At 31.8% G+C, this 13,176-nt stretch overlaps 1 pseudogene; it reads left to right on the top strand.

Moving 5' to 3' along the window:
- The first annotated feature begins 11,036 nt into the window (after positions 1 to 11,036).
- LOC133311524 (UDP-glycosyltransferase 74G1-like) lies at positions 11,037 to 12,422 on the top strand (annotated as a pseudogene).
- The last annotated feature ends 754 nt before the right edge of the window (positions 12,423 to 13,176 follow it).

Genomic DNA, 13,176 nt, shown 5'->3' with positions numbered 1-13,176 from the left:
CAGTTAATGCAGATAAGTTATCTGCATTTATTCCCAAAATGCGTCGTTTTGGTATTGAAATCTTAAAAAATTATAAATATAAAGACTATTATAACCTTAAAATAAATTAAAATTACAGAAATATCATGATTTCTGTCCCAAAACGATGTCATATTGAGCTTACTGCAGATAACTTATCTGCAGTAACTGCAGAAAAACGAACCCCAACCTAAAATAAAACTTGTTTGGTTATCTATTGTTTATTTGATGGTTTTGAAAACTTGTTCATCATAATTTATTTTTGGTAAATGTAAGTATAAGGTTGGTGGAGAAGAAAAAAATTTCACGCACAACCATTGATTATTCTTTCTTTTTTTTAAGCCATGGGACCCATACGAATTTATGAATGCAGGATGCAAAACTTTCATCATATAAAATAAGAAAAGTAAATCCTATAGATGTTTTTATTTTCTTATTTTTATTTTAATTAATTTTCTACTATTTCTTCAAATCGCTGCAATTTTTTATGGATTTTCCACTATCATTTCAAATTCATAAAAATACTTACCCTAATTACATGTAATGGTGTGAGATATAGTTTAACATTTTTATCTTTATTTATATTTTTTTATATCATGTACAGAGCAAAAGCAGAGCAGCCATTCCAAAAAAAGAACTTAAAAATCCGGTGGCGGAGCCAGACAAAATTTTAGGAAATGATGAGAGGAGAGGAAGAAGGCGGGAAAGGAAATGGTGGCCGGCTATCTATCTGTGGTGTAGCTCATGGCTAACCCCAAAAGAAAGAATCATTATGTACTGACTCGTTATCCTTTTCAGCATCTAATTTGACGTATTTCACATATTGTTCACATTCATTTTTAATATAAGATATTATACTTTTAACAATGTTATTCTTATATTTTACATTTTTATATCTTTATTTCGTACTTAGCGAATTTTTATTTTTTTAAGTAAAGATAGATATAGAATAAAAGGACACGATCCGTTTACAATTTTTTTTTTGCAATTACACTAAGTAGGACTGGTCCTACATTAATGTGTGATTAATGTAGGACCAGTCCTACTTAGTGTAGTTTGTAAGAGTTTGTAAATAAAAAAGTTTGTAAATATAACCTGCCCCTAGAATAAAAGTGCAAAAAAATAATGTAAGAGAAAAATTATTTTTAAACCTATGATTTATATATTCTCTATTCAAATTCTTACCTGCAACCACAAGACCTTCATGGCATGGCACCCAATACAGAAAACCCTGAAACGAAGACACAACAGATAAACAAACCAAACCGCGTATGTGCAATACCACCTCAAACAAATTCTCGATACGATAATACACTAGTAACTCTAAAAACAAAAGTGATAAGAGGGACAAGTGTTCGTAGGATTTATGCATTATCCAAGGCGGCTTACAGTTTTTGAAGTCGGAGAAAGAGTCAAAGAGGCTTGTGGTCGCGCAGCACATCTATCCTCCATCAAATCCTTCTTCTTCTCCAACCTCAAATCTGCTGGCGAGATCCCCCATCGCCACCGAACCATCAAGGCACCAACAGGGTGACAAATATCCAAGCCAGTGCCAAGAGTGAATTTCTCTCATTTTCCCCTTCCAGATTACATGGACAATAGTTCTGTAGGAGCGTGATCAAAACCAAACCCGTGCCAAAGCACCGGTTGGTCTCAACGTGGCTCCGCCACTGAGAATGTCCATCCATATTCATAATTATTTAGTGTTTACACCAAACAAGTTACAAACACTCTAGATTTACAATTATTTAGACATCAAAATGTATGCATTTTCATAAAAAAGTTTTATAACTTTTAGAGTTATAACTTTCTTTTTTACAAATTTATTAAACCCCAAACAAATTGTAAACAATAAATAACAAGTGTTTGGTTTATCAAGTAGTAATTTGTGATTCAGTTCTTGTTGCTGGTAAATGAAACAAGCTATTCACAAATTCTGTAATATTTTTATGAGAACTTCCACCCCTCACCAGCAGCTCTTGCAGCGAGAAATATAGTCTCACATTGGTTGTATGGGCAACTAATGTGAGGTTTATAAGGCCTTGAGCACTTCCACCCTTTGAGCTAGCTTTTGGGGTGGTGACCTCAAGGTTCTTAACATGATATCAGAACGTCCGAAATCTCACTGTCTAATGGAATTTCCAGATGTAGGTGGGCTTGTATGTTGTCCACCCTTCAAGTCCAGTGGGCTCTCGTGTGAGGGGACGTGTTGAGAAATATAGTCCTACATTGATTGTATGACAACTAATGTGAGGTTTATAAGGCCTTGAGCACTCCACCCTTTGAGCTAGCTTTTGGGGTGATGACCTCAAGGTTCTTAACACAAAATCTTCTATTGCTTGGTATGGCTCTTCACTTCTTTGCCTCCCTCACTCTCCATTGTATCCCTTGTACAGTGTTCAATGCTTCTTGTCTCACAATTTGTTTCTCATCAACTGAAGCTCTGATTCCCATTTTTCGAACATTTGTGATGTATCTCCAATTTATTATGTATTAACTGTTAATATGAGCATGAAATTGATTTACAAATAATTAAAAGATATGAGAATTGTAATTAAAGTGTTATTTTATGCTCAGTAATATTCTCATAAAAATTCTTATATTTTGCAGTAATTTTAGCTCAATAAAAAAATAAATTGGAGAGCTCAAGTGTTGTTTTGGGATTTCTGAATCATATAATTGATTGAAAATTTTATTGAATATCCTCTTGAATATTTTTAAGGAAAGTTTTCATTTAAATGTAAAATTGGGAGATTTTAAAAATTTGATTAAAGATATGATTGGAGATTCTAGTGAAGATTCCATTGAAGATATTATAGAAAATTAAAAGATATGATTTCATCACTATAAAAAGATAACTCTTTGAAACGGAAAGAGGCTGGCACATTCAGAAAGAGAAGAGCTTTTGCTGGAAATTGGAGAATTTCAGAAAGAGAAGACTTGAAGAATTGGGCAACATTGATTTCTTTTCTTCTTCTTCTTCTTCTTCTTCTTCTTCATGACTTCTTCTACTTCTTCTTTTTTCTTTGTTTTATTTAAGTCGGCTATATCTAAGTTTCTTTTATAGTTAGGGTTATAGATCCAACGTGAATCCCTGTTTGGTTTAAATTGTTTCTTTAATAAGTTGTCTCAAATTGTTTATGTTTTACCTTGGAATAATTTTATGCATTCTTGTATGACTTGATTACTCATATAGGGATTTGAGGGTTAGGGTTCACAATAGATATATTAGGATTTTAATTCTGATAGGGGTAAATATCAATTCTTGCATGATCTAGACATAGACTTGTAGGAATTGCAAACTTATAATTCAGCATGCTTAAGGCTTAATCTTAAAGGAGTTTCTAAGACATTATGATTCCAATTAGATTAAAGGATTAAAGAACTAAGACATTAGGATTTAACCAAGTAAATATTAGATAATAAATTGTTAATGATGAAAAGTTGTGTATGTATAAGTTAATGATGTAACTTGAGACATTAGTAATGAAATTTGAGGAATACAAGCCATGAGGCATAATGCATGAGGTTAACACTTGAGGGAATATGGATATGATGACAAGTATGTTTAGAAGATGAATTTAATGGGCCCATGGATGGATCATAGATTAAAGCCTTGAAATGGCTATTATATTGCATGAGAGATGATAAAATGTCAATTAGGTTTAAGTTGGTGAGTCTATATGACAAAGGGTTGGCCTTTAGACCCTAAATCGAAGCTAGACAGTGTACTTTGGCCATTGTGATGAGATATCATGATATTTCATGACCAATATCTGGATATGTCCCAGATGAATATCTAGATATCTGGGCGAGACAACGAACAAGTGTAGTAAAATGACCATAACTTGAGGTATAGAGCTCCAAATTAAGTAAGTTTAGGACTTGTGTTAAGCTAACACTTAGAGCTACAACCCTGTGAATTCTTAGAGCCATTAGCTAAGGTATTTGATCCCAGTTCCATTTGGAAGTTGTGGCATCAATTCCGGAAGTTCGGTTCAAAGTAGTTACCTTGCGAATTTTATAACTCCTTCGTGCCTTAACCAATCAGGGCATATTATATATCAAATTAAAGTCCCATAAGTCTAGTTTTTATTATTCAAATTTCAGAATTTTCTGGGCTGTAAAACGGTTTTGATTTGATGTCGCTGCCCTATTTCCAAAAATTCAGTTTAAAGTAGTTGGCTCGCGACAAACATATCTTGAGTTATACGGATCTAATCGAGACTTATAATATGCCGTTAGAAAACTCTAGACATGTAGTTTAACATAGTTAAATATGGTAATTTATGGTGAGGGTTAGCAATCCCAGTTTCAGAATATGTATGGGCTCTTCAGAAATGATAAAATGGCAGTGGGTGTTTTACACCATGTTAGGCTATAGAGGCTACATGGTGAGTGACTTAGAGTATATTGTACACCTTCTGTGTTATGGTATTATCTATTAAGAGATTGTAAAAAATAAAGATTAACGCTTCTGAATGATGTAAGGATTATAGTCAAAATATTTGATAGAATTGAATACAGAATTCATTTATGGTAATAAACAAAAAAGAAAAAAAGTTGATTCGTAATTTCAATCAATTACTTTGACTGTAATTGCGCTTAATACCATAATGTATGATAACAAACTGGTTCTAGAATGAGATGTTACATATACCACCATTGCCATCACTATCGCCTCCATCACAACCAAATTCGCTCCCATGATTTGTTTTCACATGTCAATTTTAGTAACTTTATAGATGAAAAGTATTTTTAATTTTAACATCCAAATAATATATTTAGCTAAATGTGCTTCTCATGTACTATATCTTTCTAAAATAAGCAAGGTATATAAAATTCTTTTTTTAAAAAGTTCATCCATGCAAACATTTTGTCATATAGTCTCATTTACAATGTACATGGTTAGCTACAATACACTTTTCTCATATAGATTTTATAAAATTTAAAGGAAAAAATGTTTGCCATTTTAAATGACACAACTTTGTGACATTTTAGATGAAACAATGTAATTTTAATGTCTAATTCATGATTTTTTACACTCTCTCTCCTCCACTTTCTCTCTCTTCTTAATTTTATGGAGGAGAGAGAAATAAAATATCATTAATTATGCACCAAAATAATGTTGTTTCATCGAAAATGACACAATATTAACTAGATTTTAAATTGAAAAAAATGTTTGTCATTTAAAATGACAAACGTTTTTCCCAATCTAAAATCTAGTTAATAATTTATTAAAAAATTGTTTCTCATTTTAAATGACACGATTTTTTGTCATTTTAAATGACACGATTTTTTATCATTTTAGATGAAACAACATCGTTTTGATGCATAATTGATATAATTTACATTCTATTTCATCTACTTGCTCTGTCTTCTTAATTTTATTGAGGAGAGAGAATAGGAAATATACACCAAAGCGACATCGTTTCATATAAAATGACACAAAGTCATGTCATTTAAAATAATGAATATTTTTCCAATAATTTATTGCACAATTTTATTTTAATGTTAAATGTTTTATAAAATATAATTATATGTTGATCATAAGATTATATGTATATGAATGTTTGATTTATTCAAAATTTAGCGTCCGTCGTCCGTGCTCATTAAGATAACATTACATGATTCAATAATAGATTTATTCAATGGGAAAAGTGTTTGTCCTTTTAAATGACAACATTTATATCATTTCACTCTCACAAAGAGGTGAGACTCATACTTTTATTTTTTTCATCCACTCTCTCTTTCCTTCTTTATCTATCTCTTTCTCTCACTTAAAATGACACAACTTTACATCCTTTAAAATGAGACACACTTTCCATTATTCAATTTATATTTTACACAATGTTATTAAAATCGGCCCAGTCATTGACCTGGTCGAGGTACTGGGTCACTGGTTCAACCACATGACCCGGTAATTATATGCAATTTTATAATTTATATTAAAAAATTATAAACATACTCAAATATCTAAAAAAATAATAAAAATTTCAAATATTTTAATATAAACATAATAAATCAAATATTATTATCCAATAAATATCAAACAAAAATATAATGATCGTGATACGGGGCTTTAGGTTCAGAAAATGACACCTCTAACTATAAATTAATTCAAAATTTTCTACATAGTACATAATTGAGATAATATTAGTGTTGTAGGTACATAACTTATGTAAGTCAACAAGCAAAAAAGTATTCAAATATGTCCATTATGATTTTTTTTGAAAAAAAAAATTTGGAATTGTTTTTTTTGGGACCGGGCCGGGTCATCAGTTAATCGATCGGGTCACCGATTTTTATGAAAATTGGCCGGGTCGCACCGGTTCTGATGCATGGCCGGTCCGTTGATTCAACCAGACCGGTTATATAACCGGTTTACCGGTTACCGGGTCGGTCCGATTTTAATCACACTAATTTTACAAATTACACATTATAAATGCATGAAATTACTAATTGAATCTTCGTGTCTATATATATATATATATATATATATATATATATATATATATATATATATATATATATTTCTACAGTCACATAGATAACATTATTTACAGCTATCCTTTTTTAACTAAGTTTGACGAGTAAGGTATAAATATTGTATTTTCTCTCTCCGCCACGTCAGTTGACAATGTCTGAGGAGAGAGAAATAAAGAAAAATTTTATTGTTAGAATTATGTCTTACTAGTCAGACTTAGTTAAAAAGGGTGGTCGTAAATAATGTTATCTAAAGTGCTTGTTGTAGAAATAATTTTTTCATATCAGTGACAATTTTTTTAAATATATAGGTTAAAACATTTAATGTGGGAAATCACAACCATTGTTGTACGCAATGTTATTAAACCCGACCCGGCCGGGTCAACCCGGATTCCGGTAACCCAGTTGGGTGACCGATTTGGGTCAGCTTTTGGACCGGACAAGTAATCAACCCCCGATGATCCGCACGACTCGTCGAGTTTTTACCGGGTCCCGTTGACCCTCTGGGTTTTGTGAACCGGTTCGGATCAGAGTAAGAAAAATAAAAACAAAATAAAATTTTACAAAAATGAAAAATCACACAATAAGTGAAAAAAATAAAACTGTTTACGAAATCAGTCCGTAAAGTTTGCTGATATTGATGGTATTAGCTTGGGTTATATGTTGCTACACCATCCAAACAAAAGAAAATCTTTACATATGCATACACCGATTAGGTAGAAGAGCTACTATGTTCATTTTTCAAGATTTGGGATTTTTTTTGAAATCTTTACATATGCGTCCAGTGAGCGGGAATAATTAAAGTTTCTCAATGTGCACCCAGATACTGATTCTTCCTATTTATATACATATATATACATATATATAATCGGGTCAAACGTTCGACCGGTGACTCAACGGTCCAACCAGTGACTTAGTACTCCGATCGAATTGATGCCCGGTCCGAATTTAACAAAACTGATTGTACGTATAGCAACTTTAGAGATATATATATATATATATATATATATATATATATATATATATAAAAGATATATATATAAAAGTTATCAATAAACAGTAAACTCCGCCCCTGGTTAAATTATAATAAATTTGACTAAAGACTTCAAGTGTAACCAGGACGTGTCGTTTACGTCACTATGAAGCCATGTTTCAGACCCTTAAACATAATTAGAAGGATTATTAAAGCATTAATCCTACGGTACACGGACATTGACTCAAAACACGACACACGACATAATATTCGAGATGTTCATTTTGAAAATTATTAGATTTTAATATATATAAACACGTTTTGATTTTAAATAATATTTTTAATTTATATAGTATATATTATATTTAATATTCAATAATTTAACAAAATAATAAAGTTAAATTTATAATATTCATCAATTTTGTAAAAAAATATTAGATATTATAAATATTTATATTAAATTCAATTAAATAATAACGTAATCAATAGAATTAAAAATGCAATGCAAGGTAATCTTTGGAAGCCAAGCGATCCAACTCGCAACAGAAATCGTAAATCTGGTAGGAACGGTGGAATCGACGACTAACTCGTAGCATCGCTGGAATCGTAGATTTCACTTCGCTTTTTAAGTCAGAAAAAAGCCAAAATATCAACAACCCGATTGCATGACCCATGACCCAATTTCAGAACTCTTACGACTGCATTTAAGGTTTTTCTCTGCCTTGCGACCTGTTTTATGCCTTGCTACCTCTTCTGAGTTGGCGAATTTTTCTCTATTTTAATCGAAGGGCTTTTTTTTATTAGGTTATTGTTTCTTTAGGGAGCGTTTGGTTGAGTAGAAATATTATGAATGATAGGGAAATGTTATGTATAGGGAAATGGGTGGGAAATGAGATTGGTAGGAAAATGTAAGAAAAAGTTGTTTGGTTGGAAAAATTTTTACAGGGAAACTTAAGTAACTTTTGTAAAGTCTATGTTTGGCTGTAAGTAACATATAGATGGGAAAATGCGTGCGAGTTTACAAAATTAACCCTGACTTTATAACTAACCTTTCTCAAAGGCTTCCTTACTTTTGATTGGCCGGCACACTATAAAAAAGAGCCATCAAAAGGGAATGTGAGGAAAAAAGAAGACAAACTTATTTGCACACCTGCATATATACACCAATTCTTCACACCTGCTTGTAATATCCGAATTTAATATCCTCTGATCGGTATCTTACACCTGCAATGGTGGCTTTGTTATATGGGCTAATGAACCCTTTGGTCCCTTTTGGGGTTCCCTCAAATTGGTAAATCCAACATTGTCTTCTGGTTTATCTCATTATGTGTCCATATTCATATCCACTTCTGTGCTATCTTTTCTTAATTATTCTGGTTTAGCTATAGTTGGGGGGATTATTTCCCTTTTACCTTTTGTGTTGCTGTCTTTGATTTCATTGCCTAAAATTGATCCCAGTAGATGGCTGAGTTTGGGTCAAGAAGGGGTGAAGAAGGATTGGACTCTGTACTTCAACACCGTATTTTGGAACTTGAACTTTTGGGACACTGCAAGTACTTTAGCTGGAACAAGGGGCACGCTGGTCTTTTTTTGTGTACAGTCAGGGAGCAAATGTGGAGGTATTCCACAATACCACCTTGCAAATGGGTTTCTATGGCTGGCTAAATCAGTACATATACATAGGGAAATAGGAATGCCTTCAATCACAGTTACCTAGCTAAGTGAGAAAACCCAACACACCAAACGCTGCTTTCTTCCTTTCTCATTTGTGATTTATCTATCATTCTGTTCAGATTCCTTCAACCAAACAGCTTCTTTTGAGGGTATTTTTTTTCAAGTATGCTGTCTTCCGTTCGTCAATTTTTTAATATTATATTTTGATTGCATGACTCATGTGCTCTTTAATATTAATATTATATTATAATATTTTAAACCACGGTTGCTGTTGTGTTTCTATTAACATTTTAAACCATTGTTGTTGTTGTGTTTCAATAGTTCTTTACTTCTCTTGTTTGGTACGATGATTTTTTTTATAAGTATGTTGTTTGTCAAAAAATTTAATATTAACTCCTTAATATTAATATTATATTATAACAGTTTTTTAATAGTTAATAATGTTTTCAATTTATCACATTCATACATGCTGTTTGACATTTGGATTATGGGTTTACAATTTTGATGTTAGTTATATAAGAAGTAAAGAACATACTTCTTTAAATAGTTCACTCAAGCTATAAAGAGAAATTAGATAGGGCAACCATTTAAGAAAAAAAGAAAAAGGTGCGAAAATATGAGAAATTATATCAAGTAAAATGAGGGTAGTATTTTCTTTAAATAAATAATTTTTTGTTAAGAGGAGGTTACGTTTATAAGTTTTTTCCTAACAATTTCTTTCAACTATTTTTTTTATAGTTAGATCAAAAGCAAATCAACAGTTATATGATGACAATGAATAAAAATCGTTAATTTGATTTTGATTTGATGATAACAAAGAGGCCATATAGATTATAAGAATAAAAAGCTATAAGAGTAACGTACCATTTTTATTATGGTTCGCTTTTTTTACGGTCAATGTAGATAATTTATCTGCATTAAGTTCAAAACGATATCGTTTTGAGGCGGAAATCAAGGATTTTTTATAATTAAAATTTATTTTGGAATTATAATAGTTTTTTATTATAATTTTTTAATTTTATTAACCCAAAACGATGTCGTTTTGAGAGCGAATATAGCTAACTTATCTATATTCACTGTAGAAACATTAAAGCCTTTTTATTAATGGGAAAATGATTTATTCTTTTAAAATATATAATTTATGTACTTTTAGCAATTTATAATTATGTATTAAAGGTAATACATATATAGTTATAAAGAAAGGTTATACTTACAATCTATTTTTATTTACAACCTTTTACGACCATAATCTTAACTGTTGATTTGCGCCAATCAACAGTTATTATTTTCATAAATTAAATTTATTAATTAATTATTAATTTACAATAAATGATAACCGTTGATTGATGAAAATCAACAGTTAAGAATATAGTTGTAAAAGATTGTAAACAAAAACACGTTCTAAATATAACCTTCCTCATAGTTATAATTAATATTAAAGTTATACTTTATTCTCTTTCTTGAGACATTGTTTACTGACGAGAAAGTGAAAAAAGTACTATATATTTTTAATACATAGTTATAAATTATTAAAAGTAAATAAAGTTGCATATTTAAAAGACAAACTTTTAACCCATTCGTTAGTATATAAATTTTAAGAATTGTGCAATGAAAATAGTATTAAAATCATATTATTGACAAACAAAACGGCGTAGTCATGAAACTCAATGTCTGTGCACGCATCTTTTCATCCAATTGTAATGTTGACCTTCAAATAGTGAAGTAGATCATACTCACAAGTTACAACAAACATTAATAAAAGTAATAACGTTAAAAGACACACAAATTCAATTGTAATGTTCTCCATTATTTCTGAAGTGTATATAAGTTCATCCCTCTTCCCCCACCCCAGAGAGTAAGAAACATAGAGGTTTTTCAAAAAAAAATGGAGAAGAAAAGCATAGCTAGAAGAGTGCATTGTCTAGCCTTAGCATATCCAGCTCAAGGCCACATTAATCCCATGCTTCAATTCTCAAAGATTTTACAACATGAAGGGGTGAGAGTAACACTGGTCACCACCCGTTCCTACAGCATGAACATGCAGAACATACCTGCTTCCATTGCATGTGAAACCATTTCTGATGGTTTTGACAATGGTGGGATTGCAGAAGCAGGGGGCTACAAGGCCTATTTGGAACGTTTTTGGCAAGTAGGGCCAGAGACTCTTGCCGAACTTCTACAGAAACTTGATAGATCAAGTGATCATGTTGATTGCCTTATTTATGATTCATTCTTTCCTTGGACTCTAGAGGTTGCCAAGAGATTTGGGATAGTTGGAGCTGCATTCCTCACTCAAAATATGTCTGTCAATAGTATATACTACCATGTTCAACAAGGAATGCTTCGAGTTCCCCCCACAGAAAATGAGATTAACCTTCCTGCGTTGCCTAAACTTCAACTTGGGGACTTGCCTTCTTTCTTGCTCTCTACAGATGAAGATAATCCACTTTTTCTTGATTTGGTAGCGGCTCAGTTCTCCAATATCGACAAAGCTGATTGGATCCTTTGCAATTCATTCTACGAGATGGAAAAGGAGGTTAGCAGCTCAAGTCATATAACACTATTAGACTCACACACACACCCACATAACTCCATCATTTGATCTTATGTTATTTTTCTATTTCCCAAATAAGTATTTTTTTGACATGTAAAGGTTGGTTACTACAAATTGCTTGTAGGTAGCTGATTGGACAATGAAGATATGGTCCAAATTTAGGACCATAGGACCGTCCATACCATCTATGTTTTTGGACAAGCGACTTAAAGATGATGAAGATTATGGTATTGCTCAATTCAAGAGTGAAGAGTCCTTGAAATGGTTAGATGACAAGCCAAAAGGGTCTGTTGTTTATGTTTCTTTCGGGTCAATGGCAGTACTCAATGCAGAACAAACGGAGGAACTAGCTTGTGGTTTAAGAGATAGTGGACGTTATTTCTTGTGGGTGGTGAGAGCCTCTGAAGAGACTAAACTCCCCAAAGATTTTGAAAAGAAGTATGAGAAAGGCTTGGTAGTGACATGGTGCTCACAACTAAAAGTTCTAGACCATGAGGCTGTAGGATGTTTTGTAACACATTGTGGTTGGAACTCTACATTGGAAGCTTTGAGCTTAGGAGTGCCAATGGTTGCAATACCACATTGGTCAGATCAGAGTACCAATGCTAAGCAAATTGTGGATGTCTGGAAAACTGGAATCAGAGCTGCGTTTGAGGAGAAAAAGATTGTGAGAGGAGAAGAATTGAAGCATTGCATAAGGGAAATAATGGAGAGTGAGAGAGGCAAAGAGTTGAAAACAAATGCCATGCAATGGAAGACTTTGGTTGGAGGAGTTTTTGGTAAGGATGGAAGTTCTCAAAAAAACATTGCAGAATTTTTGAACAGCTTGTTCAATTTACTACCAACATGAATCACAAATTATTTCTTGATAAACCAAGAAGTTCTTATTTATTGTTCACTGTGGTGCTCCATTGCAATGATGCGTGTACATGGCCTTATTTCTTGCTAAACAAATTATTGGAACATTGTAAAATGAAGTGTGGTGCGTCATAGTTTACTAGCTTTCGTATGCATTTCTGCTTGTACTTGGCTTTATTTCTTGCTTGTGGCCTTTCTTTATTGTTTTATGTTGTATTTTATTCCCCAGTTTATGCTTGCTCCAACTAATGTATCATATTTTTCAGTTGCTTTCTCAATAAAATTTTAGCTTTTCATAGAAGGTTCGTTTAACAGTTATAATGAACCAATGCCTTTGTTTAGAAAACAACTTTTTTTTCTTCATAAACTAAAACATAAAATAAAATTTGTTTGATTATCTATTGTTTATTTGATTGTTTTAAAAACTTGTTCTTCATAATTTATTTTTAGAATATAAAAATAACAACATATTTTATATGCTTTTATTTTCTTATTCTTATTTTAATGAATTTTCTACTATTACTTCAAATCACCACAGTTTCTTATGGATTTTCTACTGTCATTTCAAATCCATAAAAATAATTACCCTAATTACATATAGTGGTGAGACATA

Source organism: Gastrolobium bilobum, unplaced genomic scaffold (assembly GCF_033153095.1).
Source record: "Gastrolobium bilobum isolate Gb01-03AN ecotype WA unplaced genomic scaffold, APGP_CSIRO_Gbil_v1 utg1846, whole genome shotgun sequence".
In the NCBI taxonomy this organism is placed as follows: domain Eukaryota; kingdom Viridiplantae; phylum Streptophyta; class Magnoliopsida; order Fabales; family Fabaceae; genus Gastrolobium; species Gastrolobium bilobum.
Note: the sequence above shows the minus strand (reverse complement) of the source record. Positions and strands in the feature narration are given on the sequence as shown.